This window comes from Podarcis raffonei, chromosome 8 (genome assembly GCF_027172205.1).
Source record: "Podarcis raffonei isolate rPodRaf1 chromosome 8, rPodRaf1.pri, whole genome shotgun sequence".
Classification (NCBI taxonomy): Eukaryota; Metazoa; Chordata; class Lepidosauria; order Squamata; family Lacertidae; genus Podarcis; species Podarcis raffonei.
Genome location: NC_070609.1, coordinates 38,474,657 through 38,480,656, shown reverse-complemented (window position 1 = coordinate 38,480,656; position 6,000 = coordinate 38,474,657).

Here is a 6,000-nt window from a genome sequence, read left to right as displayed (position 1 = left end):
GTTTCGTGAAACCAAACCTTACGAGATAGTGACCCAAATCCACATGCTTTTCTCAAAGAGTGAATGTCTTTGCTAATAAAAGATGAGCAAAAATGCATTGTTAAGTGCTTTCCCACTTATCCGAGCAGTGAGAGTTCTAGGGCAGCACTAAAGGCTTTCATTTCCTTTGGATAGGAGGACATAGGAGACTTTAGAGATGGTATACAATACTAAGTTAATAGACATCAGTAGCTTAGGTTCCTTAATTTCAATGGGGCTGCTCTGAATAGGCTTAGTTAAACACTCCCATGTCTTTGTAATATTTATTTTATGGAAAAATATATACAGCAGAGCATGGCGAAGTAAAACGAGTACTATAGCAGACAGCACTATGGCTAATCCTTCTTCAGGTTTCCAATGCAACAGTGTGGACTCCCATAGACTTCTCCCATTGCCCACTTACATAAGCAGTCAGAGCAGGTCCACAATAACTCATGGACACTTGGCTGCACTTTCCGCATGTTTAAAGAAAATGTTCCCTAACTCGTTTTGGATTATAAGAGGAAATGTGTTTGGGAAAAATTAACAAAGACCAGTTTAGTTCCCAGATAGCAAATGGGCAGTTTATAGCCTTTTCAATTGTTTACTTCTGGATTTTTAATCTTTCCAGGGGAGAAAAAAGAGTGGTCTTTCATTTTTTTTAATTCATTTTTAAAAAAATCTTTTTGTAAAATGCTTTGGGGGTTTTTTACCATAAAGTAAAAAAGATTTTACTATCAAGTGTATAAATTTTAGGAATTAAAAAATAAATTAATAACAATAAAATTAATATGTATAAAGCAGTGTCCCAACTAGTTAAACAGCTATTAAGACATTGTTGTTGTTGTTGTTGTTGTTGTTGTTGTTGTTGTTGTTGTTGTTATTATTCAACTACATAATCTAAATCATTTTAGTTCCAGGTATGTGATATTGGCTCTGCTTTCCCTCATGGGTGTAGCCTGACACCCATCTTGAGCCATCTCTCTGCCTGGCAAGCACCAATGGGAACTTGCTCTCCCAGCTCTAGACAAATGAGGGCTGATCAGGGGACTAAGGAGCAGGTGTCCTGGCAATGCAGGCAGGTGGAACTTTCTGCCTCCATGATTCAATGGAGCAGCTCCTTCCTGGAGCTTGTTATCCTGGTGTTTTCACTGTAAAACAGACCAGTGAACTGAAGAGACCACTTTGAGAGCCAGTGCAGTACAGTGGTTAGAGTGTCCAACTAGGACCTGGGAGAACAGGGTTCAAATCCCCACTCAACCATGAATGCCTGTGAGTGACCTTGGGCCAGTCACTATCTCTCAGCCTAACCTACTTCACAGGGTTGTTGTGAGGATAAAATGGAGGAGGAGAGAAGTGTGCACCCCACCTCAAGCTCGTTGGAGAAGAGATGGAATATAAATGTAATACTATAATGATGATGGTAATAATGTTAAAAGGCCTCGCTTCTTCCTTTAGATCATCGCTGCCCTGTCAGAAAGGCACTGAACTGGAAAGAGTGAAATATTTATATCCATGCAGCCATATCATTCCCTTAATAATTAATATAGACATTCAGCTGCTTGCAAAGGCCTCCCTCCTTTCCCCCTCTTCCTAGCTATCATTTGAAGCTCTCAGAGCAAAGAATGCACCTGTCTATCTTTCTGGCTTCGGGCAATACTGTATCTGAGAGCCAAAACAGAGGAGAGGCAAAATGCAGGGATGGGTTTCATGCGGTTCTTTCCCCCACTTTAAGACTAGTGTCTTGCAGGAGGAGGCAGACTCTAGCTAATGGCAAGCGGTTTAATACTTTCCTCCTGTGCATCTGTCCCACCAAAAATTATCACTGCTCGCCATCCCTTCTATCAGCCTGAGAAGAGAAGCTTGCACTGTCATCTGTAGGAGGGAGTTTCTGAATCCCTTTCCCTCAGGACCCTTTCCTCTACCCCAGCTCTAGGAAAAAATATAAACAAAGAGGAAAGTTTTATGTCCTCAAAACCCATAACTTTCTTCTTCTTTTTGGGCAGAACCTTGTGAACTAGCATTAGAACACAAACATGTAGCTGAGTCATACTATTTTAGCACACTTGGGAAAGTTTTAGTGACAGCTCTATTCTGAGATGGGCCATTTGGCCTAATCATGAAATCTGCTCCATCTCTGATACTGAGAGGTTAGTTCCACATCAGGGAGGTGGGCATACATTTCAAAAGGTCTGCCCAGCTGAGACCAGTTGATCCACTGTTTCGAAGGGCTCAGCTGGAAGATATTTATTCAGAGACTATATAGTAAATAGCTGTCCATTCAAGGTTAATTTCAGGCGTAAGAATCCCAGACACTCTAGGTGGCACCACAAAGTTACATCAGACCCAGTCCCTCCTTTCTTCCGCCCCCCCCAACAAACAACTCCATCAAAGTGTGCCACACAGAGACACTTAGTGCTACCTGTACAGCCTGAGTGGCTATTCAGTGTTCACCCCAGGAGACAGAGAGCTCTTTCTTTCCACCCCTGAGCACTCTAGAACCATTCAGTGTTCCTTTAATCTTTAATTAACCATTTATGTCTGACAAACATTTTCTTTTGGAACCTGCCTTCTTTTCCCTCTGGTATCCATGGCAATGCACTTTCCCTCCAGATGAGAGCAGTTGTCAGAGCAGGTGATGGAAAAGAAAGAAGGAAGGTCTTGCTTAGGGTCTGGATTTTTTGTATATGGCAGGAAATGTCAGAAAGCGGATTTTGCAAACAGTCCAAACGATAATTGGCACTGCAGGAAACCTCTATGGAAACCTCACTCTCTTGTCCTGAAATGGGACCATCTTCTAGGTGCGATTCTGTGTAGCGCATTAGCTGGACATTAGCTGTACAACAGCAAGATCCAAAACTTGAGGAAGAGGATCTTGCGCCCAGTATTTGTAGGTGAGGTGGTGTGGGTGGGGCACTGTTGTTCTCCCAGATTCCCAACACAAAGGGCCCCTGGCACTTACCGAAAGGGGAAGGAGAGGGGAGAGGTGCAGAGAGTATGATGCAGTGTGGCGCAAGATGGTGGGAGCGCTGCACCACATGCAGGACTGTGCCATACTCTCTGCATTTCACTCACTCCCTCGCTCCCCTCTCCCTCTTGCTAAGTGCTAGCGCCCTCTTGTGTTGGGAAGCCAGGAGAGCAACAGTGCCCTATTTGTGCCACCTAATAGGCCGCTACTGCATATACCATCTGCCGATGGGACTTTATTCTCTCCCTCTACAGTACTAGGTAAAGCTATCCAGTGTAGCTTCTATTGCCTCTATTGCCTTTTTCGCCCCTTTGCACCCCACCTAAAATTCACCCCAGCTTTGTTAATAAAGAGGACCATCTGGTTTATCTTTATTCCTATCTGCCACCTACAATGAGAACCTGTGTTTCCCCCTAAGGATGGAGGCAGAGCTGAGTAATGGTTACAAAGTACCACTAACATCCAGCTTTTGCTGTAAGAAAGGTAGCCTGCACCTGAGGAGGGAAGCCCTATTTCAGCCTTGTGAGGAAAGAATGGAACATCCCTTCTAGTAATTTGGCAAGGCATGTTAACAGAAGCAGTGTGTGTGTGTGTGTGTGTGTGTGTGTGTGTGTGTGAGAGAGAGAGAGAGAGAGAGAGAGAGAGAGAGAGAGAGAGAGAGAGAGAAGCTGTAATACTTACCAAATCCATGGATCACTGTCTCCTTTTCCTGTAAATCTTTGCCATCTTCCCCAATCACCTATAAATTCAAAGTTAAACAAAGGAACACCAGACACTTTCTGGGAGTATTAAGCTGGGAGATGTGCTAAAAGTTACTCACTCCTTTATTTGCTCACCTCTCCACAACCCAGAAGATTGGCTCATCTCCCCACCACCACTGTTGCCCCCAGCCACCTGGAAAGCAGGAGGAAAATGCACTTTCGAAGCCATCTCCCACAATATTCGTGGTGCTTCCAGGTGGTTGCCAGTGGATTCAATCACTTACAGGCAAATTCAGATTGTCAGTTAAAGTTGGTTTGGAGTTCTTCCACAAACAACTCAACCCGCCCCCCCAAAAAGACTTTTTGCAATAAGCAGAGTGATGGGGAAATGCACTGCAAAGTTGTGAGATAACAATTGCTTGATGCAACACCATATAACCTCCCAGCAAACAAATCAGAATTGATGTTTAACAGCTGAGGTCATCCTCACAAACTTTGTGCAAACAAATCAGGATGAATTCTCAGTAAGCAGGTCCGTGTGAGCGACCTTAGAACAAATTCTTCTGTGTGGCATCATTTAAAAACATCAACAAAGGCAATATTTTTAGTCTTTGTTTTTATTCGAACACCCACCCTCTTGCAGTTGCCAGGAATAATAGTTTCTTCTTCACATAAAAGATTGTCTGCCCTTTCCAGGAACCAGACACTCCTCCAAGCTTGAGTTACTGCAATGCACTCTATGAGGGACAGGCCCTGAACTGACCTGGTAGCCACAGCTAGGACAGAATGCAGCAGCAGGAACATGGCTGCGGGGGGTGAAAGGGGACAGCATCTCACACCTGTGCCGAGAGAGCTGCATTGCTCACCTGTGCTCTGGTGATGCATGTATTCTGGATTGTTTCATTAACGTAATATTACTGTTGATTTTATGTTGTTCCTACACAACAGTATTTAATGTAGGCAGTATAGAAAACTTTGCCTATCATCCATCATCATCATCAAATACAGGGCGATTGCAATTGACACGAGGGTTATGCTCCTATTGGTTGCGCATAAAGGCAAAATTGTGCAAAATCAGAATGACCTTCCCCAAACCAACCCCTCTGTTCTCTTGAGATCTTGCAAGGTCAAAGCTGTCCAAGATCTCATGGGAGCCTCTCAGAGACCTTGCACAACCATCCCAGAACCCTTGGACATGGTTGACTGTAGCTCATTCTTTATCCTTTTTAGTCTAGAAAATGATCTTTCGCCAATACAGTTTGTAACCATTAAACTCAGGAACAATCTGAAAATTGTTTCCACATTTGCAAAAGCTGTTTGAATTTTCTCCTGGGATGTTATTTGATAATATACCTTGGTAGCTGAAATTTTCTTTTTCATCGTGAGCTAGTTTGACATGAAGGTGGAAGTGCAAAGTTCATGGTCTAGACTAAGGTCAACATCCTTTGGATACTCTTGCATCAATAATCTCAATGCCATTGTGAATCTGCTCCTTGGTTGCTTGCAAAATGGTTGCACCCAAAATGAAAAATAGCTAGCCATACTCCTGTACACTCCTATACTCCCTTGCTCTTCTGTCTAGGTTGGCTTCAACAACATGCATGACAGGGATAAATGAATTTACCCTAAACTTGCCTCTCAGAGAAAGTTCATCTAAGGCTAAGGCTTCAGGTGCTGTCCCATCATGGGGTGTGTGTGTGTGTGTATACTCTCTGCCTTCTTTTGACAGTTTTGTACTCTGCATCCGGCAGAGTAAATTTTGCTTACTCTTCAATTTCATCAAAATTGGCACCCATGACCTAATGTAGGGACGGGATGCGGAAGTTAGAAGGTACCGAAAGAGTTCCGCTGTGCCCTTTCTCTCTCTCTCTCTCTCTCTCTCTCTCTCTCTCTCTCAGAAGGCTGCTTGCACATGCCAGTTTTTGCCTTGGTGCATAAATGCAAAGCTTATGGCCAGAGTTGCCCTATGCCTCTTCCTCTAGCTCTGTTTCCAGAGATTTAGGTGCATCCTACTGCACTAATGGGACACCTTCGGCAAGAGGATGGTGTGATCCCAGCATCCTCCAGTGACCTCTGAGTTAGCGGAAGCAGGGACTCTTCTCTGTGAAAAATGAGCCAGCTGGCAGGGCTGGTGGGGTCAAGTGATGCTTAGTGTGCGTGAGAAAGAGAGGAGGCAGTGCAATTAGAGGGAGGGAGGGAGGAGGAGCTGGGACCTTTCCTGCAATATGCCATTGTCACAAGGACTGGCTGTCTGGCTGAGTGACTAGCCAGCAGAAAATGGATGACCCCAGAAAAGAGGGAGCCCGGGGGGGG